Below are 27770 nucleotides of genomic sequence, written 5' to 3' on the forward strand. Positions count from 1 at the left end.
CGTCCTTGTGACATACGGGGTGAGTGTGTCAGGTGGGTGGTGCCCTCTGTCCAGATCGCTTTATGTTGGAATGGGAGTGCTGAGGAGCAAGGGAGACCCCTCAGATTCTTGCCTGCCCTGTAACCAGGGGGCCGGGAGGTCAACCTGTGCGAAGCGGGGGCGGCCACATGGTGCCAGCAGAAGGAGCAGCTGTGCAGAGCTCCTGTGGTAGGAGCCAGCCTGGCGCGGAGGAGGCCGGTGCCCGAGCATCTTGCACCAGATGAGAGGGCTGCAATCCAGGGGTGGGGGAACTCTGTAAGCCTTTGCGTTGGTTTCCTGTGGCTGCTCAAACCAATGACTACAGATTTGTGGCTTAAAACCACACAAATGTGCAGTTCTGCAGATCAGAATTCTAACATGGTCTCACTGGATCAAGATCAAGGTGTCTGCAGGGTGCGCTCCTTCTGGAGACTCTAAGACAGAATCTGTTTCTGAGACTTTTCTGCTTCCAGAAGCTGCCTGCATTCCTTGACTCGTGGCCCCTTTCTCCATCTTCAAAGCCAGTGACATCAGCCGAGTCTTTCTCATGCTGCCATCTCTCTGGTTCTCGCCTCCACTTTCAAGGACCCTCGTGGTCACGTTGGGCCCACCTGAATAATCCAGGGTGCTCTTCCTTTTGCAGGTCTGCTGATAAGTGACCTTCATTCCATCTGCAACCTTTGCCGTGTCAGAGCACAGAGTCACAGTTTCCAGGGACCAGGTTGCTCCTGTGTGTCCGGCACAGGGGGAAGGGAGCCAGAGCGGGACGTCCACCATCCAGCTCAATCCAGCTGAGGCCTCCGCCCTCACTCAGCCCTCCTTGCACTCCAGCTCTCCAAGGTATCTGTCCAAGAAGAGAGTGAAATGGTGAAATGTCCACCAGTCAGGCTTTTTATAGCAGAAGAGAACCCAGGGGACCGGCCCCATGGCCGAGTGGTTAAGTTGACACGCTCCTCTGTGGCGGCCCAGGGTTTTGCTGGTTCAGATCCTGGGTGCGGACATGGCACTACTCATCAGGCCACACTGAGGTGGTGTCCCATGTGCCACAACTAGAAGGACCCACAACTACAATATACAACTATGTACTGGGGGGATTTGGGGAGAAAAAGCAGAAAGAAAAAAAAAAAGATTGGCAACACTTGTTAGCACAGGTGCCAATCTCTAAAAAAAGAAAAAAACAAGAAGAGAACCCAAAATCCCTTTGAATTCAGTACGAACTTGGGCCCCTTCACGGTGCAGGAGAGAAATGCGTAGTCTTGAGATTCCCATCTTTATTCCTGACACCCAGTGTCTCATTTGCTTTTCCACTCAATTTAAAAGTCTTCTTCAATATAATCCCTACATTGTTTAGTCATCACGCTAAGTAATATCCTCACTGTGGTCAATAATCTTGGACAAAGAGCAGTCTTTACGAAGGAAGGGAAGGGAGATGCTCGTCCTGTTAGCTGTTCTATGGGCTAGTACATGCAGCGCCAGGAATGACTATAGTCAGGGTCAATTGTTTTCGTGAATTAGCACAAGTTAGTAAACGTCACTGGTGAAAATAGAAAATCTTTGTTTTAGGATAATCTTCACCAAAGCCTGAAAACTCTCACAGCTTGCACTCAACTTGCATTTTTACTTTGTTTATTCTGTAGACGTTACAACATTTACGACTACTACGGGCCAGAGAATGAGAGGATGCTGCCTGGAGAAGGCCATTTCCAAGTAGGCCAAGAGTGAGGGATGGAGTCGTGACCCCCGTTAGTCCCTCCTCCCTGTTTCCAGGAGTGGAAGGTGTGCATGACGGGTGTCAGTGCACCTGGAAACACCAGCCAGGGGATTTCTCTTGCCTTGTGATCTCTGGGTCTCCCGGGAGGCTGATTGGAACTCATCTGTGCTGACCCTGCGCCGGGCCAGGGGCGAGTGTGGACTGGCCTTCCCGCGGACAGCAGCGGCCTCCCCAGGGGCGCTCGCTCGCGCTCATGACACTGCAGGCGGGACAGGAAACTTTCCAGCTGCCGTTCCGGATTCTGCAACGATTCTCATCATCGTTAGAAGCCCTTCAGCCTCTCCTTTGTGTTGTCGCCGTCAGACAAACACAGTCGGTCTTCGGTAAGTCCCTCCCGGACGGTGACAATGAAAGGTCAGACGTTGGTCACTTTGTCCCTCCTGTCTTGCTCTGTGCGCAGAGCGAGCGGTTTACTGTGAGTTTTCTTTGTTCTGCTCTTTCGTGTTATCAACAGTTTGTTGCTTATTTACATTTTGTTTTGTTTTGCTTTTGACCTAAGTTTTTCTGGTTTTTAATCATTCTCTCTCAATTTTTATCAATTTATTTATTTCTCTGCCACCTTTGATCATTTTCAAATGTTGTGTTAGTCTTGTGGTCCATTTGTCCTTCCTCCTTTTTATTTTCTTTCTAATATTTCTTCTGTTGTGTCTTAGACATTTCTTTTTACTCTCAAACCTTTGCATGGGTAAAGAATTGCTAGGTATTCATAAGCTTAAGTAAATAAGTGCTAAGAAATGCCCGTCATTGCGACATAATCTTATCCATCTCACTGAGTGCAACAATGCATGCTTAATAATACCTATAGAAATTAGAAGTTAATTGCCAAAATATTAGCAAATAAATCCCCAGTAGCTCAAGTCCACACTGGTAAGTTTTCAGCAAGGTTTTCCTGGGCACCACCTCCTGCTGGGCAGAGCTGCATATGGCAGGCTCTGCTGAGAGGTCCACTGCCTGATGGCACCCATTGTCCCGTTAAGCTGTAAGGTCCAGCCTTTCTCTTAAGTCCTGAAACAACGTTCTACTATAACTAACTGCCTACGACGTGCTCACTGGTGTCACCAACCCTGGGGATTTTGAGGATGGAAGTAAGAGAGGCACACGGCCACAGCTGACCCTGGGAAATGTAAGCAATTTGCAACTATAAACCTCCTTGTCATGTGGCCTGCAAGCAAGCTTTCTCATGAAGGGCTCATTTCCTTCTGTCTGATCTCTTTGTCTGGTTGAGCTGCATGTGATGTCTTTGCTCCGTCTGCCCTGAACAAGCGCAGCACAAAGCTGGAGCTCGTCAATGTGGTCCTGCAAGGTAGGGAGTGGAGATGGAGGGGCGGACAAGTGAGAGATGGACAGATGTGTGAGAGCTGGACAGAGGGGCTCACCTGTGACTTTCTGCTCCTTCTGTGAAAGACTGGCGCTAAGAACCCCATCTTTTCTTAGGTAGCTCTCTTTTGGATTCTGGGTGAAGTTGATAATTAAATGGTCCTATCAACCAGCATACTCAATGGTTCACCAAACCCTCCATCTAGGAGTACCATGGATCCTTAAAAGTCTATCCCAATAAGGCAGAGGTTCTTAAAGCGTGGTCCCAGGACCGGCAGCATCAGCATCACCTGAAACATGCAAATTCTTGAGTCCCACCCCAGACCTACGGAGTCAGAAGCTCTGGGGTAGCACCTAGCACTCTATTTCAAAAAGTCCTGAAGGAAATTCTGCAACCTGAGAGCCACCACAATGAAGAAATGAGAAGCCTTGCACCAATGCGATCAGCTGAGGCAAAATTCAGCCCGCGCTCCCCGACACCAGGACTACTGTCCCCTTTCCACCATCATTCTGGCGTCCATTTTTCCGAGGAAGCCAGACGGCATTCCATCTCTCTAGCTGTCTCTTTCCAAGTTGGCTTTTCTTCTGCCAGAAACTTTCACAGTCATGCAGGTTATGTTATGTCCTTCTCCTCTCAGCTCCCTGGTGGCTCTGTTCCCTGCTTCCTCCTCTGACTGGGGGACTCTGGAGAGCAATGACTGGGTCTCACTGCATGGGCCTGGGGCTGAGAAAGCAATCGGTGATGTTCACAGAATATCACCGATGGTGGCATGGCTGGAGTCCACACAAGAGAAAGGTGCCATGGGTCTATCCTCCGGAGTATTGGTCAGGGTTTTCCAGAGAAACAGAACCAAGGGAAATAGATAAGAGATTTATCTAAGGAATGGGCTAACTCAATTGTGGAGGCTGGCAAGTCCAAAATCTACAGGGCAGGCCGCAGGCTGGAGACCCAGAGAAGAGTTGATGTTGCAGCTCGAGTCTGAAGGCCATCTGGAGGCAGAATTCCCTCTTTCTTGGGGACCTCAGTCTTTTTTCTCTTAAGGCTTTCTACTGACTGGATGAGGCCCTCCCACATTATGGAGGGCAATTTGCTTTACTCAAAGTCTACTGATTTAAATGTTAATCTCCTCCAAAAATTACCTTCACAGCAGACATCTGGCCAAACATCTGGGTGCTGTAGACTGGCCAAGCTGACACGTGAAATTAACCATCGCACCAGTGACACTGTGGGAGCAATGCACTTTGTGGAACCATGTGGAGAAGAGCCAGGTGGCAGACATCATTAAGTGGGATTAGAAGCCCGCATGTCTACTCAGGGACACACTCGCGCACACACACGTACACGGGTCCCAGAATGTGGCAGTGATCACCCCAGAGTGCCCCTGAGGTGAAAGCCTTATACTGAAATTTTGACTTGCACCATCTCCTAAATATACATTTCTCTTTCTAACACGAAAGCATGGCAGAAGCCATGCTGTGTTTACTAAGATCCCAGAGGGCACCACTGGGAACCCAGGCAAGTGAAGGAATTCGAAACCCATGGAATTGTGCTGGTTTCTGCTTTGACCCTCCCAATCAGCTGAGGACTAGCTAGGAAAATGGCCCTCAGTTCATGAGGAATTAATTTTTCAGTATCTGCAGCTAATTCACACCGTTTGCCATCCCTCACCAGGATGACTCACGCTTTTTTCTTCATGGTGTTCACCTTACAAAAAGCACTTCTGTGCGGTCAGTGGCCATCTCAAGAGCTCAGGGTCAGTGGTCTGACCTTCAGGGAACTACGAATTCCTTTTGACTGTGGTCCTTCCTTTTTACGACCATCCATCTCTTTCCATCACTAAAAACCATGGGGATAAGATAAAGGTGATCAAAGAACCATATCACTGAATTCTCTGTCTCCAATTGGACCGATGGTGCTGGTGCATGCTTTCTCGCAGGCAAATGATAGAAGAGCATGAATTTTCCCGAGCTTTAAATTCATCAAGCTTTGGATCATTTTAAACTGATAAGGACTGTGAATACATTTAAGTGGAATTTTTAAAAAGCTTGTGTCTTGTTGCCGCTGTCTGGGATGTGTTTGTACGGCATGTTTCACAAATGTGTTATTGTGAAAGACACAGACGATGGAAGGAGATAGAGAAGCTCCCATGGCCCCAGCTGACAATGACTGCGCAGAAAGTGAAGAGCCAGGCCAGCGCTGGGGTAAGTCTCCTGAGCAAGGTCAGAGGTAATGGGAGACTCTGGCGGGAGAGGACGGAGAAGCAGCAGCTGTTGGGATTGGCTGGGAAGATGTCACTGGCAATGTTAGGGCAGGTATGCAAAATGCTTCGTGACCAAGGGCTTTCGTTCTCCTCGGCTTTCATCAAAGTTTCAGAAGGACCCCTGACCTGGTAGGGGACATCCTCATGGCTGTAGGCAGAGAGATTTTGGTCACTGGCATCGAAAGTGAGACTACAGGGCCTCGAGGGCGGCCTCACTGGTGTTGATGACGCCGGGAGTCTTCTCAGCTTCCAGCTGAGCCGCCAGGCTGGTGGCTGGAAGGGGCCTCTTAGGACGGGCGGGCCAGTCAATGACACCATTTTCCGGTGTGTATTGGCCAAATGGGCCCGCCCGAATGTGGACAAGTCACTTCACGCTCAATTCTGCATATCTGTGACGTTGAGTCTAGACTTCCTGTTCGAAACGTTGCAAAGACAGATTAGGTAAATTCTAAAGGAAATGTCAGCTCTTTGGGCAGGCGGCTTAGGTTTAGAAGAGGATTTTAAGGTGCAGTAACTTTATGGGGGGAAGGTACAAAATAAACCTTTTAACAGTCAGCATTTCAGCGTGAACACACTCGCATCCACGAGGTGCCAGAATGGTGGCAGGCACGTGTGGAACGTGAAAGCGTGCACTCAGTTCTCTCAGAGAATTCATGTAGACATGGAAAAACCACGGTGCATTTTTTAAGACTTCGCACTGCAAATAATGTGACCTGAGACTCCTGTTTGTCTGCCGTCCGTGCAGGTTTTGGGGACCTGGTCTCTGGTAAAGGGTGGAAACTCCTTGTCTTCTGCACACGTGCTGGGACAATCTGCCATCCGTCACATGGTGGGCGCTGCTGGACACAGAGTAATCGTTTCTATTCTGGGAACGGTCTGTTCCACCTTTGACCTCCGCCTACCGGCTGGGAGCATGTGGGCATTGTTGAGTAGCAGAGTCTTAAAATAAACCACGCAGAGTCGCCAGGGTCAGGCTCCAGATGCTGGACAATGAAAAGTAAACTTCTCGGGAAGTGATGCTTGAGCTTCATTGCTGAACGAGGCCTGTATCCAGAAGCGATGTCCCCCGGCTGTGCAGGAGCTCAGCCGCCTGGGACCGGTTCCATGAGTGTGCCCCTGCAGCGAGCGCACCCACGCAGACCATCACCTTGGTGTCGGCATCCCCTGGATCTTTGCTTTTTTTAACCTACTTTCTAGAAACTCAAAGGTGCTTCTCTGGCAAACTTATTTTATGGGGATGCTAATAATTTTTGCTTAATTCTGTTTTTTCCTTTGAACGCTTTTGGGTGCCAGTGCCTCAGAACGATTCTGGTAAACATAACCCCTCCCTGCCACACCCAGGCTCCCCAGGTAAGAAGCAACACCATGGATGGAGGGCAGGTTGGCTCTGAAGCAATGATCTTGAGGGCATTGAAACTTCCTGATAAGTATTTTGAATGAAATGAGACTAGTATGCATTACACAACCAACCAACACCCTTCTCCTGTCACAAAGGAAAGGGTAACTTGGAAAGGGTGGGAAAGGCAGATGGAGAAGTCCACCCAGCCGTAGAGAAGGAAGGAAGGCTGCAGATGACACCTCGCCCGTCCCCCACACAGTCGCTCACTCACACACACACACACACACACCCCTTATGGCAGCACCCTCACCATCCGTCTTCCCCTCTTCGGACTCGACAGTGCTCCAGGCCCCAAGGCACTGGCGTGGTGGCCGCCCACTCAGCATGATTTCGGGGCACAGAAACCGTTCACTCTGTGCCTTCTACCTCCTTCCCTCACCTCTGCTGACCAATGTCTCAATTAGAGGCTCCTTTCATTAGAAACCAAGTATGACTTTTATCTTTTGTGAAAAAGCCCCAAATCTCCGAGTCTAATGGAGATTAGGTCCTTCTGAATCCCTGACCCCTCGTGGGGCACTGTCTCTCAAATCCAGTCCTGAGGGCACGTGGGAAAGCTCCTGGAGGGGAAATTCGGGCAGCAGGAGAGTTTGGGAGCTGAGAAAGCACCTTGGCCTTCTTCTCATCTGTGATAAACCAGAGAATTTTTATTATAAAGAAACGTGAAAAAGCGGTAGCTGCTACACAAGCCCTGCGACTTAGCAATTCTCCTCTTAGGTACGTGTCCTGGAGAAACTCTCGTGATTAAGCAAGAGATGCACAAGGATATTCAGAGCAGCAACTTTTAAAGGCGAAAAGTTAGAAACCGGCCAGATAACCATCCACAGGAGTAAATGGTAGTCTAGTCACAAAGTGGCAAAAACGAATGATGGAGGTTTATCTCTAGTAATATGGATAAATCTTCCAAAAGTGCTCAAGGAACAAATAAAAAATGCAGAGGAATGCCTGTCTTGGGACACAATTTAGATAGCATTTAAAGACGTGGAAAGTAAACGCACAACAGCTGGCCTGGATCTCACGTACACTCGGCCTGAGCCGGGAGTGGGACGACGGAGCCCACGGGGGTGGGTGCTCGGGGCGGCGAGCTCAGCCCCGGGGATGTACTTGCCTGTTTATTTTTATTACCTGTTCTTCATTTCGGTATTTCTGGAATATCTAATGATAATAAATATGTACAATTACATTTTTATATGTGTAAATATATAAATACAATAAAGAAAAAATAATTGAAAGGCAAAGTTTGCTAAGAGTATTGATTTTTCTACGAAAATCATGAATGTTAAATCAACAAAATGTTGACACCTTGAAAAACACATTATTCCCCAGTGGCAGAGCTGAGTGGAGGGTGCTGGCAGCTGGCATGAGTGTGGTGACGTCGCCCTCCACGCAGCCCTTCCGTCCAGGCAGTGAATCCTATGGGGAACGCCTGTTAGCTGGCTAGGTTTGCGTTGCTTCCCAGCCTTTCACGTGTCGCTCCTGCCATGTCAGGGTTCCCAGCCATCGTGGACATAACTGACCCGTGGGCGATGGCTACCCAGGCAATTCTTGCAATGAAAGGGACAAGAAGTATTTGCTGAGAAGAATGTGCTGTATTGGGAGTTTTCTCAAGGAAACTATGCTTGAGTCTCAAGGAACAACCTAACTATTTGAGTAAGAGTTGTGTTTCTTTTTGGTAGGGAAGAATTTGCCCTGAGTTAACATCCCTTGCCAGTCTTCCTCTTTTTTCCCTTTTTTTTCCTCCTCAGAGCCCCAGTAGATGGTTGTAAGTCCTTCTAGTTCTTCCATGTGAACCGCACCACAACGTGGCAACCGACAGACGGTGGTGTGGTTCTGCGCCCGGGAACCGAACCCGGGCCGTTGAAGCAGTGAGAGCGCCGAACTTTACCACTAGACCATCAGGGCTGGCTCTGAATAAGAGTTTTTCCACCATTTTAAGTTTCCTCTAGTTCCATGCCCTCATTTTCTTTAAAAAGCACAGCCTCGCTGACGACCAGAGCTAAGATTTTTATACCCTTGACCTCAAAGGGGGTGCAATTGGAAACTCCCTAGAGTAAGTGACCAAAGGAATGAAAGTGGGAGGGAGGAATGGCAGCGGTGCAGGCAGGAGGCGAGGTCTGTGAGGAAGGAGAGCCTGCTGGAGGCTCAGGCTCTCTGCAGCCTCGGAGCCGAGCCCCGGGGTGGGCCCCGGGGTGGCAGGTTGAGCGTGCAGAGGACTGGGGGGGCCATCTCAGAGTCTGCTGGGCTCCCCGGACAGGCGTTCTTCCGAGGGTCGTCTCCATTACACACTGCACACTCAGGAGCCACCCCCACCAGAGTCGATCTGGGGGTTCCAAACAGCCCGTGGAACCTCCCGTTACTCTCAGGGACTTACCTGTTGCTATGGTTTCCATAGTTCAAGAATACTAAGTCCTAGAAAGTGTAGAAAATATGGATGAATTGAAAGATGCCAGTAACAACCACTGTTGTTCCCAACATGCAGAGCCACAGACACGGGGCGTCTGTCCTCCTAACTCTCTCCTCTGTGCACGTGTGCATGTGTCTACTGTGCGTGTGCATGTGTCTACTGTGCGTGTGCATGTGTCTACTGTGCGCGTGTGCATGTGTCTACTGTGCGTGTGCATGTGTCTACTGTGTGCGTGTGCATGTGTCTACTGTGCGCGTGTGCATGTGTCTACTGTGCGCGTGTGCATGTGTCTACTGTGCGTGTGCATGTGTCTACTGTGCGTGTGCATGTGTCTACTGTGCGTGCATCCATATTTTTTTAATAAAAAGAGTATATTTTAAGTTCCTTTCTTGCAATCTGCTTTTTCCACTGAATAATATATTAGCTACACGCTTCCACGTGAGTTCATGTTCTTTAATATCTTTTTTAAATTGTAGCAAAATAAACATAATATAGAATTAAGCATTTTAGCCATGTTTAAGTAGAGTGCAGTGGCATTAAGTACGTTCACACTGATATGCAGCCATCACTACCATCTGTCTCCAGAATTTTCTCTTCCCAAACTGAAGCTCTGTCCCATTAAACACTCACTCCTCACCCCACTCCCCTCCCAGCCCATGGCGACCACCATGCTACTTTCTGTCTCTGTGGGTTGACTCCTCTAGGTCCCTCACGTGAGTGGAATCACACAGTATTTCTCCTTTTGTGACTGGCTCACTTCACTGAGCATGATGTTCTCAAGGTTCATCCTCGTTGTAGCAGGTGTCAGAATTTCCTTCCTTTTTAAGGCTGAATAGTATTCCATTGTACTTCAACACTTTCTTAAATGGCTGCATAGTATTTCTTTTGCAGATGTGCCATGATTTATTTAACTAACTTTCTGATCTTAGATGTCTGCTTTATTACCATTTGTTGACTATTATAAGCAACACGACAGTGGATGTCTTCAAAGGTAAATGTTTGCACGTACACATGATTTTCCCTGAGGATAAATTCCTCAGTGGAAATGGAATTGCTGAGTTGGACGGTGGAGGCCACATTCTCAGTAACTGCACGAGGTTCTGGCCTTTCCCTTTGGTGAAAGAGACCTGAGCTGGTCTCTGTTGCCAGGAGCCCCACCTCTCACAATTCATCCTTGCCAGTGATGGCTACCAGCCTTCTTAAGGAAAACACGCATTCAGTGCTAACTTTGGGTTGAATTAGGGTGCTCATTCTCCTTCTTCAGCAAGAGGAAGGACTCTGGATGGGAGGGGAAGGGAACCAACATTTTCTGAGTACATCTTATGTACCAGGCCTTTGCTATGGCTATTTTCTTGATAACCTCTCATCCTCCAGCTTTTGATGGTCCACCTTCTTGTTTCAAAAAAATTTCATTTTGTATTTTAAGATAATTTTATATTAACAGAAGAGTTATGAAAATAGTGCAGAAAATGCTTATCTTCAGCCAGTTTCCCCAATGTTGAAATCTATATAACCACAGTAGATGTCAAAACTAAGAAATTAGGTTCAACATCTGCAAATCAACCAATGTGATATACCACATCAACAAATTGAGGAATAAAAACCACATGATCATCTCAATAGATGCAGAGAAAGCATTTGACAAGATCCAGCAACGATTTATGATAAAAAAAAAACTCTTGACAAAATGGGAATAGAAGGAAACTACCTCAACATAATAAAGGCCATATAAGAAAACCCACAGCCAACATCATACTCAATGGGCAAGAACTGAAAGCCATCCCTCTGAGAACAGGAACAAGACAAGGATTCTCACTACCACCACTCTTAATCAACATAGCACTGGAGGTTCTGGCCAGAAAGCAATTAGGCAAGAGAAAGGAATAAAAGGAATCCAAATAGGGAGTGAAGAAGTGAAACTCTCGCTGTTTGCAGACAACATGATCTTATATATAGAAAATCCCAAAGAATCCATCAGAAAACTAATAGAAATAATTAACAACTACAAGAAAGTTGCAGGGTACAAAATCAACTTACAAAAATCAGTTGCTTTTCTATACTCCAGTAACAAACTTACAGAAAGAGAACTCAAGAATACAATTCCATTTACAATCACAACTAAAAGAATAAAGTACCTAGGAACAAATTTAACCAAGGAGGTGAAGGACTTATAACATGAAAACTATAAGACATTACTGAAAGAAATTGATAGTGACATAAAGAGATGGAAAGAGATTCCTTGCTCATGGATTGGAAGACTAAACATAGTCAAAATGTCCATACTACCCAAAGCAATCTACAGATTCAATGCAATCCCAATCAGAATCCCAAGGACATTCTTCACAGAAATAGAACAAAGAATCCTAAAATTCATATGGGGCAACCAAAGACCCCAAATTGGTAAAGCTATCCTGAGAAAAAAGAACAAAAAGCTGGAGGTATCACAATCCCTGACTTCAAAATGTACTACAAAGCCATAGTGATCAAAACAGCATGGTACTGGTACAAAAACAGACACACAGATCAATGGAACAGAACTGAAAGCCCAGAAATAAAACCACACCTCTACAGACAGCTAATCTTCCACACAGGTGCCAAGAACATACAGTGGAGAAAAGATAGTGTCTTCAATAAATGGTATTGGGAAAACTGGACAGCCACATGCAAAAGAATGAAGGTAGACCATTATCTCAGGCCATACACAAAAATAAACTCAAAAATGGATCAAAGAGGGGCTGGCCCCGTGGCCGAGTGGTTAAGTTCGCACGCTCCGCTGCAGGCGGCCCGGTGTTTCGTTAGTTCGAATCCTGGGCGCGGACATGGCACTGCTCATCAAACCACGCTGAGGCAGCGTCCCACATGCCACAACGAGAAGAACCCACAACGAAGAATACACAACTATGTACCGGGGGGCTTTGGGGAGAAAAAGGAAAAAATAAAAAATCTTTAAAAAAAAAAAAAAAAGGATCAAAGACTTCAAGACAAGTCCTGAAACCATAAAACTCCTGGAAGATAATATAGGGAGTACACTCTTTGACATCGAACTTAAAAGGATCTTTTCGAATACCATATTTTCTCAGACAAGGGAAACAAGAGAAAAAATAAACAAGTGGGAGCTCATCAGACTAAAGAGCTTCTGCAAGGCAAAAGAAACCAGGATCAAAACAAAGAGACAGCCTACCAACTGGGAGAAAATATTTGCAAATCATATATCTGACAAGGGGTTAACCTCCATAATAGATAAGGAAGTCACACAACTGAACTATAAGAAAATAAACACCCTGATCAAAAAATGGACAGAGAGGGGCTGGACCCTTGGCCGAGTGGTTAAGTTCGCATACTCCGCTGCAGGCGGCCCAGTGTTTTGTTGGTTCGAATCCTGGGCGCGGACGTGGCACTGCTCATCAAACCACGCTGAGGCAGCGTCCCACATGCCACAACTAGAAGGACCCACAACAAAGGATATACAACTATGTACCGGGGGGCTTTGGGGAGAAAAAGGAAAAAAATTAAATCTTTAAAAAAAAAATGGGCAGAGAATATGAACAGAGGTTTTTCCAAAGAAGATATACAGATGGCCAATAAACACATGAAAACATGTTCAATGTCACTAATCTTCAGGGAAATTCAAATCAAAACTACACTAAGATACCATCTTACACCTGTTAAAATAGCTATAATCACTAAGACTAAAAATAACAAATGTTGGAGGGGGTGTGGAGAGAAGGGAACCCTCGTACACTGATGGTGGGAATGCAAACTGGTGCAGCCACTATGGAAAACAGTATGGAGATTCCTCAAAAAACTAAAAATAGAAATACCACGTGACCCAGCTATCCCACTACTCGGTATCTACCCAAACAACTTGAAATCAACAATCCAAAGGAACATATACACCCCTATGTCCATAGCAGCCCTATTCACAATAGCCAAGACATGGAAACAATCCAAGTGCCCGTCAACCAATGATTGGATAAAGAAGATGTGGTATATACATATACAATGGAATACTAGTCAGCCAGAAAAAAGACAAATTCATCCCATTTGCAACAACATGGATGGATTTGGAGGGAATTATGCTAAGCAAAGTAAGCCAGACTGAGAAAGACAAACACCAGATGATTTCACTCATATGTGAAATATGAACAAATACATGGACAAAGAAAACAGTTCAGTGGTTACCAGGGGAAGGGGGGTGGGGGTGGGGAGGGGGGTGGGGGTGGGGGTGGGGGTGGGGAGGGGGAGGGGGGTGGGGGTGGGGAGGGGGAGGGGGGTGGGGGTGGGCACAGGGGGTGAAGGGGAACACTTATATGGTGACAGTCAAGAAATAATGTACAACTGAAATCTCACATCGATGTAAACTATTATGAACTCAATAAAAAAAATTTAAATTAAAAAAAAAACAGAAATTAACATAGGCCCCACATTATTCACTGGAGTCCAGACTTCTCAGATGTGACCCGTTTTCCCTCTGATGTCCTCTCTATGCCCCAGAATCCCATCCAGGGTTCCACAGTGTGTTTATTGTATGGCTTCCTACTCCCCTGGGGCCTGGGATGGTTTTTAATCCTCCCTTGTTTTCCTGGCTTTGATGGTTTTAAAGAGCATGGGTCAGGGATTCTGTAGAAAGTCCCTCAGTCTGACTTTGTCGATGCTTCCTCATGGTTAGGCTGGGGTTATGGTTTTGGGGAGAATGTCACAAAGGGAGCGTCCTCATACACTCTCGTCAGGGATGCTGGTCACCTGGATCTTCTGGATCAGGCGAGGCCTCTGTGACGGTTCTGTTTTCCTCTGTCAGTGAGTTAGAAGCCGGTCACTAAGTCCAGCTCACACTCAAAGGGCAGGGAAGTAAGGTCGACCTCCTGGAGGTGGATCAAAGAACTTGTGGACCGATGTTAACGCCACCACAGTAATTAATAAACGTTCTGCAGACGCCGTGAGGCTACGCCAATATCCGCTGATTGTGGCATCAGCTGTGGACCTGCGGCAGCTGCTGTGGTGGTGGTGTCTTCATGGTGATTTCCTCTTTCCCTCGGTCCTTCCGCATTTGTTATTTGGAATTCTTGAAGGAAGATTTGTCCCATTTTCCCATTTATTTATTTTTCAAACATGTATTTATAGTGGTATGTGCTCACAGATATTTATTTTCTTCTCCGGGTTCCATCTAATATCCTCCTTAGTTACTTTGTCGCACAATTGCTTCCAGCTTTGGCCGTTGGGAGTCTTTCCAGGTTGTCTCCTTGCTTTTTCAAAATGTCTCAACTGGTTATCTTTCCTTTCTTTTTTTGAGTACTTTCTTAATTTCTGGCACAACAACATGTTGTGGGCTCATCTTGTGTTGCCCTTGCCCCTGTCCTAGGATCAGCTATTTCTCCGGGGAGCTGTGGTTCCGTCTATTAGAAGTTCTCATTTAGACACTAAGATCTGGGACCTGGGTCTGCATGATGCTCCCGGGGGTGTCGCCGCCTCCAGCCCCGGGTGGTGGAAGAGCTGGCGGTCCTGTGTGTGCAAGCCGAGCCTGTGTGCACACAGGTCTGCACTTATCTGGGAGTCTGTCCACCCCCATCTGTGTTAAAACAGACCTGAGTTCATGCGGATGTCTTCGGCTTTATTCCATCATCAGTCTATCGATTTCGTAGTTAGATTTACAAAAGGAAATTTAAAATATGTGATTTTAGATTTACAACAGGGAATTTAAAATATATGATTTCTTTTGGTTCGTACTAATGATGTTTCTCCCAAATCCTTTTCTTTCAGAGTTGGTTTTCTGGAGTGAAGAGGAGACTACCCCAGCCCAGCCAGGCGTGTGCTAATCAGCCGCAGGCATGCGCATCAGATACCAGCCCAGGGGGCGAGATGTAGTCACGTCTTCATTTCCCGTGAAGTCCGACCGACTCTTTATGCTTCCAGGCTGGTGGGAGCTGGACCTCAGGCAGGTGTGGAGTCTCCTCCTCCAGGATGCCATCACCGTGGGACGTTCGCGGTGGGAGGTTCGTGTGATGGGAGGACCTCCGAGCTGACATCCATCCTCTGCTGCTGGCGTCCTCACTGGCTTAGCTGGTGGTGGCCTGGTGAACCCAGGAGCTCTCCGCCCTCAGGCGCCAAGCGGGAAACAGGAACTGTAGCCAGGCTGAGAGCCACAGCACCTGGGGACCCGCCCTCTCTGGCCTCTCCCTCCTCTGGGTCTCTTCTTTCTACTCCCCACCCGCCCCTGTCTCTCCCTGGTCACCCACAAGGCTCTGAGGTTAGTCTCTTTACTATACTCTGGCCTTAGGAGAACACAGGCCTGCACAGGGAGAGCCTCATGGCACCTCTGCTCTGGGCCAGACTCAAAGGGCTCCGGGGAGCAGCCTGCATAGAAGGGACAAGGACACAGGGAGGGAGAAAGGGACAAGTCGTGTCAGTCCTCACACTTCCCCAGGATCTCTGTCACAGGCTCTGCTGGTGCACCGGTTTGTCAGGCTCACTCCTCAACAGTCGCTCTTGAGTTACAGATGACTGACAGCGAGTATTGTGTGTCTGTTTCTTGTCCCCCTCGTGGCTGAACTTCTAGACCTTCTGGTGGCCTTAGATTGGGCTCAGTAATAGAGAAGCTTCCATTTCTGTGACTGGTGTTGTAGGATGCCTGTCTGGCCTCCTCCGCTTCCCCATTTTGTGGAAATGTGTTTAAGCTTATCTGCTTATCTCACCCTTTCCATTTCCCCAGCACATCACTTTCATAAGCAAACTGTTGTTGCTTCACTAGTTTAAAACTCAGCTGATTTTTGTGCAAAAGTTTTTGGGGAAGAAACTCACTGTTAATTTCTGCCAGAAGAATTAATCTAGCCAAGTTAGCGCAGAGAAGAGCTTGCAGAACAGTTAAGAAGCTCTGGTCTGGCCCTCGTGCCAGTTAAGGGGAGTTAGGATCACGGGGGGCTTCAGGCAGTGGACCTCTGCGATTTAGGAAAGCGCTCCCCTGCGGCCAGTTGCTCACTTAGGGCTGACATTCTTTCCTGCTGTCCTGTTGTCTGGAGAACTGTAAGGATGCTGCTCAGGAGGTTGTCTGCCTTCCTACGGTTGTTGTTGTCCAATGAAAGCTCCCCAGTAGGAAGGACGCCCACACCACTGAAAGGGCTCGCCTAAATTAGCAGGGGTGTGGAAGTCGGCGGTCACAGCGTGTCGGGTTATTTGGATGGTGTTGGGACCATATCGCAATGACTGCAGACAACGAATCCTGTCCTTTGCAGGTGGGGCCCACCCTTCAAGACAGAAAGGGATGAGGGCTGAAGCGCACTTCTTACTGGATGTTGAGAGCCAGGTTCATCACAGCAGGAGCATCCTCTCAGACTGAGTTCGCGCTGAACACAAAGCCAGCAAGTACCACTCACCACATCTGTGAGCTGAGCGCCCTTATTTCTTAATTAACACCTCTCACTGCCCAAACCTCCCCCTGCCCTCCCCGGAACAGAATTCCACATCACATCGAAGTGATAGGCATTCAGGGGAAGAACAGAATCACTTAACTGGGTCTTATTATCAAGAGAAAGAAAAAAAATTCTCTGTTAAATAACCCTGTAAATGCCTTAACTGTATTTTGTAAACAAAACACTTTCACCTCATTACTCCACAAGATACCCTGAAAGTTTCACATGACAGGAAGGGTATTCTCAGAGGAAGCACTGAGAAAAGTCTCTCATAGGTGCCAGCAAGTGCACAAAAACGGAAATGACATGTTTTCTTGGTGGAGAAAACCTCTTGGGGCAAAACATTGCCTAAAATTGTAATTTGCTAACTGCGGTAACGCCTGACTTACCCGGAAAACGGGTGAGGGACAAACCGAGGACGTGTTTTCAGATAACATAACTTCTGCTGATTTCTTCAAGAGCTATATTCACTCCCTCGAAATTTGCATTTATCGATTCTTGCTTCCTAATGAATTATTCGTATGCCTAAACTGTGTCTTGTTTCCTCTGGCTTACTTTTGAACTCTATAAAAGGACACCACATTGTGTGTAGTCTCCCGGGTCTTGCTTTTTGTATACGACTTGGTCACTGAGATCCACGCTGTGGTGCGTCGCTGCTGCTCAACCATTTAAGCAGCTGGACGGCATTCCTTTTCAAATAGACCACAACGTATTCCTCCCTTCTTCCACTGGTGCACTTTTCATCGTCTCAGAGTCCTGGCTGCCGTGGACATTTCTTGCAGGTGCTCTGGGGCACGTGTGTAGGAGTTTCTCCTGGATGGACTCAGGGACAGAGGTGCTGAGTCATGTGTATGGTTACCCAACTTTAAGAGTTAATGGTCAGTTTATTTCCAAGCCGTTGCTCTGATGTCACCCCTGGGCCTGTGTCTAAGGGCCTGTCCATCCACAGCCGCCCCTACGGTTGGTGTTCTCAGGCTCCTTATTTTGTGCCAATCAAATATGAGTATATTGATGTCACATTATGGTCTTAATCTGCATTTTGTAAGTGACAACCTCCACTTTTCTGACAACAACTGGGAGTCCAACGATTCAGTTCAGTTCACTCCTGCCGCTGTCTACTCAGAGTTGGTCGGACCCCACAGGTTAGGGGCTCAGCGTCAGAAGACTGCTCCCACTTCTGACAGCAGCTGTAACGGGCTGCCCAGGCCACCCATACTTTTGCCCGGCCAACTGCAAATTTGGGGGCTCCCACGGACCCCGTAGGTTTGATAATTTCTTACAAGACTTGCAGAACTCAGGAAGACAGTTGACTTACTATCACTGGTTTATTGTAGAGGATACAAATAAACAGCCAAACGGAAGAGGCGCAGGGCGAGGTGGGCAGGGGTGGGGGGCTTCCACGTCCCCTCTGGGCAGCCACCCTCCCAGCACTTCCGGGTGCTCAGTGACCTGGAAACTCCCCACACCCCATCGTTTAGGTGTTTTTTGTGAGGGTTTCATTACGTAGGTGTGATTGATTAAATCGTTGGTCTTTGGTGAGTGAACTCAACTTCCAGCTCCTCTCGCCTCCCAGGAGGTGGGGCTGAAAGCTTTAACCCTCTAATCAGGCCTCGGTCTCTCTGGAGATCAGCCCCCATGGGAAGCTCCTCGGGACCCCCAGCCCCTAGCCATCTCATTAGCAAGCAAGAGACACTCTCATCACACTGGAGATGCCCGAGGTGGTTAGGAGCTGTGAGCCGGGGAACCAGGGACAAAGACCTAATAAATATTTTTTACTATATCCCAGACAATAAATTTCATATACTTATTAACTACATCTTTGAAATGCCTCTTCATTTGTTTTGAAGAAGCATTTCCTACCAGATTGTTTGTCATTTGGTCAAAATGTTCTTTATTCCCTTTTTTAGTCTTTCATGTTGGAATTTACATAAAACACTTTTCAATCCCACTTCTTGTTTCCAACATCTATAATTAAAACTTTATTTATTAATAACCATAAAAGTGTTAAATAATTGTTTCCTCAGAATATTTTAGTCACCTCCTTCCTCTCCCCAAACACCGATATGAAACCCTGAAAACACTACCTCTGTCCTCCTTTTACCCCAATACCCCGCAAAATAATATAAAACGTGTAGTTCTAGGCCGTCACTAGACTTTAGAATACAGCATGTCTCTTCATTTTAAACCGTTCTCGGTGCCTATGTGAGCAAACCCAGGCGCATCATCACCTTCCCTGTCTGCGTCCTCCGCCCACGCCCATCCTCGTGGCTCTTCGACTCAGCGGGCTGTGCTCTGAGCCCCAGGTTCCGGTTTCTGCAGCCTTTGTTTGAAGGACTTCCTCCAGGATTTCCTTCAGCAAGGTCACGTGGGCCGGCACACAGGCCACATGAGTCTTGGCTGAGGCAGGGGGAGAAGCAGTGGTTTTTAGGTCTTTGGTGGGAGGGGCGAGAGACTGAATTATCCTGTGCAGGGGCCAGAGAGCCATCAGCCCAACAGGGAGCCAGCTCCAGGCCTCCCAAAAGTCTGCAGGAGCCCTCAGGTTCCTGGGAGCCAGTCCAAACAGGGTCAGCCTTTCTCAGGAGCACCCATGTGGAGAAGCACACGGCTGCCGTCTTCACACCAGGCCTCTGGGTAGGGTATCTGGCTCCTCTGCAGCCCCCGGGCACGGGGGGAGGCAGCCCATACGCTGCTGTTGCCCCTGGTAGTTACTCCAGAGAAGGAGTGGGGAGGAAGTGGGGAACAGACTGTATTCAAGCTCTCATCTGGGTGGCATTTCCAAAAGCCTCTACTGGTACATAGAAATGATCATCATTTTTGGTGGAAATCATTGTGCTGTGTCCTGCCTTCTGGAATGGGACATGGGCCATGCTGGGTCACCGGCCGGTGTGGCGTGAGGCAGAATTCCCATGAGGCCCGTGATCAGGGAGAGCTTCTGGGGAGCCTAAGCCTTGAAGGATGGGCTCCGCTTTCTCCTGGAAATCCCACTCAACACGAACTCGGAATTGTCCCGGGAGGTGAAGCCACTCGTGGTTTGGCTGCTCCGCTCAGTCGCTGTAGGGCTTTCTCCTGGGAGGGAAATCGCTGCTCTCTGGATTCACCTGAACCCGGCTCCTGAGGCAGCGGCTGGAAGGGACAGGCGAGGAGGGCACCCTCACCTGTGACCACGGTCTCCCCGGCTTGGAGGCGTAATTCTTTAATAACAGTTCTCTTCTTTGGATTATAAACGTTATACATGTACACGATAAAAAACTGGAAACTGCAAAAAAGTACAACAAAGAAAATTAAAATCATTTGTTGTTCAACTATCCAAAATAAATGCTGAAATGTCAAAGAATTTCTTTCCTGTGAAATTTACCAGTAACTGGGAGGCAGTGTGGCCTGTGGTCCTGGGTCCATTGGGCACCACTTTACCTGCATTTGAATTCTCTCTCTATAGCTATTAACCAGGCAGTTTCTTAATCCTACTGATTCTAGTTGTCTTGTTGTAGTGAATGGGGGAAAAATACACCTTGTACTAGCTTCCTAGGGCAACCGTAACAAAGGACCACAAAGTATTACAAACTGGGTGGTTTGAAACAACAGAAATTTGTTCTCTCATGGCTCTGGATGCCAGAACCCAACATCAGGGTGTTGGCAAGGCCGTGCTCCCTCTGAAGGTTCTAGGGAGGGCCCTTCCTGGTTGCCAGCAATCCTTGACATTCCCGGGCTTGTAAACCCCTCACTCCAATCTCCACCTCTGTCTTCACGTAGCCTTTTCCCCTGTATGTCTGGGCCCAGACTTCCTTCTTGTTAGAAGGACACCAGTCATTGGATTTAGGAACCACTCTAATCCAGTATGACCTCAGCTTAGCTTGAGTACATCAGCAAAGAGCGTATTTCCTAATAAGATCACACTCATAGATTCCAGGTGGACAGGCATTTTTGGGAACACTATCAACCCAGTACACACCTCCCCCACAGAGCTGTTGCAAAGAATAAATGAGATGATGTTGCCAATACACTTAGCGCTGTGCATGACAGGGCATATGGGGTGTGTGTATGTGTTTCTGTGTGTGTGCATACACACAATATCTATCTATGCAACATATAGGAAGACGCCATGTACCGTCTATGTGTTTGTAGGCACATATAATACATATGTGTGAAATCTATAGGGAGCTACCATATATTGTGTAGTACAAATTAGGGTTGTATGGCATAAAATCTCTGTCCTACTTATTGGAGTAAATGGTATTTTTTTCCTTATGCCATTAAAACATGACATAAAATATCAAAAACATGGGGCCAGCCTGGTGGTGCAGCAGTTAAGTTTGCATGTTCCACTTCGGCAGCCCAGGGTTCACCGGTTTGGATCCCAGGTGAGGACATGACACCACTTGGCAAGCCATGCTGTGGCAGGTGTCCCACATATAAAGTAGAGGAAGATGGGCATGGATGTGAGCTCAGGGCCAGTCTTCCTCAGCAAAAAGAGGAGGATTGACAGCAGATGTTAGCTCAGGGCTAATCTTCCCCCACCCCCCAACAAAAGAAAATATCAAAACCATGATTTTCAGTGGCTATTTTCCACCACATGGAAGCACAGCTGTTTCTTCCACCGCTCCCTGGCTGTCTGACACCTAATGTGTTCTGACCCTTCATGGGCGTCGATCCTCCTGTAACGGGCCTCCCACATGAAGCCCCCCGCAGCCCCACCTATAATCCACTGAGGGGCACACAGAGAATGACAGAAAAAGACAAAGGAAAAATTTTTTCTGCTCTGAATTTTACTAACTAGTGTGTAGTTAGAACAAGTAAAAGGAAAAGATGGGAAATTACAAGGACAAAAAAGGGTCTGAAAATTAGAGAAAATTAGCAACATGAAGCCAAATCACACAGAAGGAAGAAGAAAGAGAGAGGGGAGTAAGAAACGAAAACGGAAACGTACTGGAGGCAAGGGGACCTTCGCAGGGCTAAACGTTAAATAGCTCTTTTTATAAATCTTCATTTGGGAGGTTTCCTGGATATTTTGTTTCATACATACGAAAAAATCAAATAAGCCACAGCTAACCACGCTTACGTGAGATAAAAGGTTAGTTTTCAGTTCTTCTGTTGCGCCAAATGAAGCTAGGGATTCTCAGAGAGTTCCACTTTATGATCTTAGGTACAAGCTCGAAAAAACCTACATTATTATGTTTATAGATTGGGTTCAAGTGACACAATTGGTCAGAAGACTGAGCTTTCATTTGTTTTTCAATTTTCCCCGGTAAAAGGTGGTGGAATAGGCGTCAGATGGGTAGAGAGAAGGTGGCCGGCAACGAGCCCACATCCGCGGATGCGAACAAGCCCTCTGCTGTCTCATGGGCTGTGAACTGCAGGACTCTTGCCTGTGAATTTTCTCGACCGTGAAATTGTAGGTAAACCTCAGAGGTCGAGGTGCAGGGCCCTCGAAGTTGTTTGCCACAAAAAGGTCATTTACAGCTCACACCCAAGTAAGCGCTTGTGGTCCATTTGTTCCGAGACAACAGCAGAGAAAGAAGAGGTCTGGGCACGCACGTGAAGGGTCCCAGCAGAGCTTCTGAGTGTGCGTGGGGCAGGTCCGTTCCAGAGGGTTTCAGTGCTTGCATCATGCGAGATCTCTGGGCTGCCTGGACTGCACCTTTCTGGGTGTCATGGGCCGAATTGTGCTCCCTCCCCCAAATTCATACACTGATCTGCAGTATCTCAGAATGTGACGTTATTTGGAGATGGTGTCTTTGCAGGAATAATCAAGTTAAAATGAGGTCCATAGGGTGGGTCCCCATCCAATATGGCTGGAGTCCTTGTAGAAGGGAAATTTGCACACGAAGACATGCACAGGGAGAACGTCACGTGAACGTGAAGACGGCCACCTACAAGCCAAGGAGAGGCCTGGAACAGATTCTCCCCCACAGCCTCAGAAGGAACCAGCCCTGCTAACACCTCGCTCTTGGCCTTCTAGCCTCCAGAGCTGTGGGAGGGTGCATTTCCGTTGTCTAATCACCAGTCTGTGGTGCTCTGTTATAGCAGCCCCAGCAAACTTAGCTGCTGGGACAACATGTTTTAGAGCAGTGAGAACCTGTGGTCATGCAGGGGCCACGTCACTTCAGAGCCCAGGGCTCTGTTTTCCTGCATCCCACGTCCCTCTTCTTTCTGCTTGTGTGGGAATCACTTTTAGAGATTTGTAAGTGTAGAGGATCCTGGCACTCCCTATGCCCACTAAACTGGAGTCTCTTGGGTGGCCCCCCAAATCGCCTGGGGATGCTGTTACAATGCCAGTTCTGATCAGAACATCTGGGTGGGCCTGGATGATCGGAGGCCACCAGTCTGTGGGCACACTGGGGAGTCCAGTGCCTGTAACTTTGCTATTCGAAGCCTGGGCTGCAGACCATCAGCGCAGGCACCACCTGGGAGCTCTGTAGATGTGACGAACCTCGGGCCCCACCCCAGACGGGCTGAATGAGGCTCTGCCTGGGTGTGTCTCATGTGCTGTCCTGAGACCACACGGGGACTCAGTTTCCTAAGCAACTGTCAACTATTAAGCCAACAAAAGGAGAACTCTTTGCTCTAACAAAGCAGCTGAATTTCAGGAAATCTCTAGGGTCTTAAAGGTATTTTTTTCCCTATGAAAAATCATGGTCAGATTTTGCTTCTTACATATCATCTTCATCTTCATCATCATTTTCTGATTCATTAAAAGAAACACGGCAGTAGAGTAAATCTCACAGTTGGCATGGGGGCTCCAGGGCATATCTGGTAAGAATTTGCTGGGAATTTATACATTCCCATTGGAATTCCCATTTTGCTGACCGTGGAAGTTCTAAGTCTTCCTTGTGTGTGTGTAAGATTAAAGTAAAAGACACTGTTCAAAAATGTGGTCAGTTTGAAGCTTTGAAAAGACACGTTCCTCTTAGTGCCAAAGCAGTCAGATGCCCGTCTTTGCCGTCCCAGCGCCTGGCCCCTGGACAGCTTGCAGAATTAGTCCACCGGGTCCCTCCTTCTACCAGACGCCATCAGTCAGTTTCCCACCTTGAATCTTTGGTCTGTTTGGAGGCAAAGAGATTTGGAAATCTCGGGAGATTTCTTCCACAGAAGAGAAGACAGTTAACGTCATCACTGGAATGTAGGCTCACAGTCAGCGTGGACCTCGTTACGCCGACAGGGCCCCCACCACGGCCCAGGTAGAGACGACTGAGGCTCCCAGGAGCAGGGCTGGGTCTGGGGGAAGGGAACACCAGGGAGTGGGACATCCAGCAGTGGCTGAGGGTGTCAAGTTCAGCCTCACCAACTCCTTAACTGTGCTGGAGGTAGGGCTATTCCAAAATGTGACTTCTCCCCACCAGCTGGGAGAGGGGCGGCCCTCCTCTCAGTGATGCCTTTTCCTCAGAGCCAGCTGTCATCAGTTTACTCCTGAGAGAGATCAAGACCGTCCCCCTCCTTCCCTTGCTCAGGTCTTGGGCAGACCCTCAGCCCCCCCACACCCTGGTTTCCTGGTCAATGGCGCACAGATGAGCACACCTACCACGGGGTTTACATGGTAGAACAACTTTGATGAAAATGTCTGGACTTTTCAAAACACATCAAACCTTCATTTTAGAATGCCCTAGAATTTCCCAGAGATCCAGACAGACTCCAGGCACTCTGTTAGCTTTGGATGGTCAGGACCACATATCTTCTTAGTAGTTTGAGAACAAAGAGATTGAGGTTGAGGCGGAAGAAACATGTGAGGAATAAGGCTTGGAACCAAAAATAATTGATGCGACCATTTCTGAAAGACTGATGGCCTGCAGAGATGGCCTGCTCTGTGCGCACACATTTATTTTAATTGCTGAACTTGGCTGTGGGTGCATTCTGTGAAGCCCTTTAGCTTCAATCCTCTCAGTTATACAGTGGAGATATTAATACCATTTGGAATTAACCATTTGGTGCCACCATCGTCATCACCACGACCATCATCATCATCAGTGACTTGGGAGGGGCTTGGGTGGGGGTACCCCAACACCAGCTCAGAGTCCTGGTCACAAAAAGCAGCTCCACAATCAGTGTCTGTGCAGCCAGCATGGCCCCGACCCTTCACCAATACAGCAACTGATGTCCATACAAGGTTGAAGACAGGAAAACCCACAGTCAGCTCCTTAAGTATCTTTAAAAGTTTTTAATTGTAGCAAAATACATACAACATAGAATTTGTGATCTTAACCAGTTTTAAGTATACAGTTCAACAGCGTTAAGTACGTTCACGTAGTTTGTGCAACCGTCACCACTGTCCATCTCAAGAACGTTTTCATCTTCTCAAAGTGAAACTCTGTCCCCATTAAACAACAAGTCCCCACTCTCCTTCCCCCAGCCCCCGGGAATCGCCATTTTACTTTCTGTCTCTATTGATTTTTTTTTTTTAAAGATTTTTTATTTTTTTTTCCTTTTTCTCCCCAAAGTCCCCCCAGTACATAGTTGTATATTCTTCGTTGTGGGTCCTTCTAGTTGTGGCATGTGGGACGCTGCCTCAGCGTGGTTTGATGAGCAGTGCCATGTCCGCGCCCAGGATTCGAACCGACGAAACACTGGGCCGCCTGCAGCGGAGCGCGTGAACTTAACCACTCGGCCACGGGGCCAGCCCCTGTCTCTATTGATTTGACTACTCTAGGTATCTCGTATACGTGGAATCATATGGTATTTGTCCTGTGACTGGCTTATTTCACTGACCGTAATGTCCTCAAGCTTCACCCATGTTGTGGCAGGTGTCAGAATTTCCTTCCTTTTAAAGGTCGAATACCATTTCGTTGTATGGATAGACCCCATTTCCTTTATCCATTCATCCACTGATGGGCCCTTGGATTGCTTCCATATTTTAGCTGTTGTGAATAATGCTTCTATGAACATGCATATACACATATCTCTTCAAGACTCTGCTTTCAGTTTTGGGGGAGTATCGCTCACCATCTTTTATTAGCAACACATTTGGCTCTGAGGTTCTATCAGAATGAGGGAAGATGGAGGGTTCTCAAGAAGCTTCCAGCCACCTGGGCTCTCAGGGGCTGGGACCAGGTGATGAATTGGCAGTCCTCAGAGTGAGTCAGGAGTCCCAGGCCCACCCTGAGCTCCAGGGTGGATGAGCCGTTTTGTTTCAGGGGAGGCTTCAGTGTTCTCTTGAGAAGGGAGACGATTAGTGTGGTGAGCCCCAGGGGTCATGACACTGAAGATCATGAGAAAGGAACTAGAGCTGCTCATCGGCTGAACTTCCCAGAAGGCAGGAGCTGGGGCCCAGGAGGAGGCTGGCGGCCGGCAGAAGCAGCACTGGTTCTTCCTCCCTTCTCTCCTGACCGCCCGCGTGTGTCCTGGAACAGGAGCAGCTCGCCCGTGGTTTGTGAATTGCTCAAGCTGTAGGCTCTTTCCCCGGGGCTCAGGTGAGGGTGTGGAGCCCTCCCGGATCGTGGTAGCCTGCATCCTTAGTTCCCCCTTCTTCCTTGAAGGCCCTTCCTCAGCTCACGGCTCGTGTCTGCTGCTCTTTCAGGTGGTCGCGACCACAGAGGAATGAGCGTCCTTTACACTCACCTGGTTTTTCTTTGTTTGTTTGTTTGGGGCTTTTTTTTTTTGGTCAGGAAGATTGTCCCTGAGTCAAGATCTGCACCAATCTTCCTCTATTTTGAATGTGGCATGCCAACACAGCATGGCTTGATAAGCAGTGTGTAGGTCTGTGCCAGGGATCTGAACCTGTGAACCCTGAGCCGCTGAGGCAGAGTGCATGAACTTAACCACTACACCACCAGGCCGGCCCCTACACCTACCTGTTTTTAGGTTCAGTGTTTAGCCCCTGCAAATCAACTCCATTGTCTTGGTTTGAAAGGGAAGAAATGAGGCAACTCTTCTAAGACGTAGGTTTTAGTACCGTTGGACAATGCTCTGCAAAATTCCCCTCCTTTGTGGACCACTGATGTGGCGAGAAGCAGGGTAGAATTTAAAGTTCAGGTTCATTGGACGTGCCTTCCTGCACATTATGTGTGTCTGAAATAACAGGAGCCCCTTGCAGCAACACCGCTTGGCAGGCGAGCACAGGAGAACGGGCTTCTCTCTGGGGGCTCGGTGACTTTGTCCTTCCCCATCTCACAGCAGCACTGCCGAGAAAAGCCTTTTCACAGGACTCCGCCACTTGTGATTCTGTTTCCACCTGGAACTGCAGGGAGACCTGAAAACAAAAAATACAACAGGTACAAATAAAAAGAGAAAAATTTCCCAAACCAATAGGACTACACTTTAAGATTTGGGCTGGTTTGGATCTGAGAGAGAGCAGGAGCAAACCAGTGCTTGCCTCTCACTAGCAAAAATAATCAATCTAAATTTTACAACCCAAAGTCGTAGGCTCTGGATGATACTGTCAATGCTGATGGAATTCGGTCCGTGAGAGCCAGCCTCCTCTTTGCACGCCAGGTCCAGCCTCCTCTGTGCACGCCAGGTCCAGCCCCCTCTTTGCACGCCAGGTCCAGGCACGAGTGTATGGAGGTTCTTGGGGAGAACCCACCCACCACAAGCCCCCAGCTTCGATCGCGGGTGGAGAGAAAGCGCTATGTGGGAGCCGAGGACGCGGGAGCACCCCGTGCAGGAGCTCCTCTTCTTTCTTCTTTTAATAGACTATTTCGTGTAGAATAGTTTTAGATTTAGAGAAAAACTGCAAAGACAGTACAGAGAGTTCCACACAGCCCTCGCCCAGTTCCCCTCCTTGTTAAGTGTCTTGGTACACCTGTCACAACTAAAGCCCTCAGTTTATTCAGTGTCACCAGCTTTTCCGTTAATGGCCTCTTTCTGTCCCTGGATCCAGTCCAGGGTATCACATGGCATCTGGTTGTCATGCCTCGCCTGTCTCCTCTGGCCATGATCAGTCTCTCGGTCTTTCCTCATTTTTGATGACCTTGGCAGTCTTGAGGAGGACTAGCCAGGTGTCCTGTGGAGTGTCCCCCAAGCTGGCTTTGTCTGATTTTTTCTTTCATGATTAGACTTGGGTTATGAGTTTTTAAAAATAAAACCACAGGGGCCGGCTCCATGGCCAAGTGGTTGGGTTCACGCGCCCCACTTCGGGGGCCCAGGGTTTCACTGGTTCGGATCCTGGGCGCAGACACGGCACTGCTCGTCGGGCCATGCTGAGGCGGGGTCCCACATGCCACAACTAGGAGGACCTACAACTAAAATATGCAACTATGTACTGGGGGGATTT

At 48.0% G+C, this 27770-nt stretch overlaps 2 long non-coding RNA genes across 2 annotated transcripts; one reads left to right on the forward strand and one right to left on the reverse strand.

Annotated features, from left to right (window-relative positions):
- Positions 1–1974: 1974 nt before the first annotated feature.
- LOC138920289 (uncharacterized) lies at positions 1975–17156 on the forward strand. The gene is made up of 3 exons (XR_011431167.1): positions 1975–2112; positions 14925–15157; positions 16394–17156. It is a non-coding gene; the product is annotated as an uncharacterized lncRNA (long non-coding RNA).
- Positions 17157–24704: 7548 nt separating this feature from the next.
- LOC138920290 (uncharacterized) lies at positions 24705–27284 on the reverse strand. The gene is made up of 2 exons (XR_011431168.1): positions 26909–27284; positions 24705–26747 (listed from the first exon to the last, which is right to left on the reverse strand). It is a non-coding gene; the product is annotated as an uncharacterized lncRNA (long non-coding RNA).
- Between the last annotated feature and the right edge of the window lie 486 nt (positions 27285–27770).

This window comes from Equus caballus, chromosome 23, assembly GCF_041296265.1.
Source record: "Equus caballus isolate H_3958 breed thoroughbred chromosome 23, TB-T2T, whole genome shotgun sequence".
Lineage (NCBI taxonomy): Eukaryota > Metazoa > Chordata > Mammalia > Perissodactyla > Equidae > Equus > Equus caballus.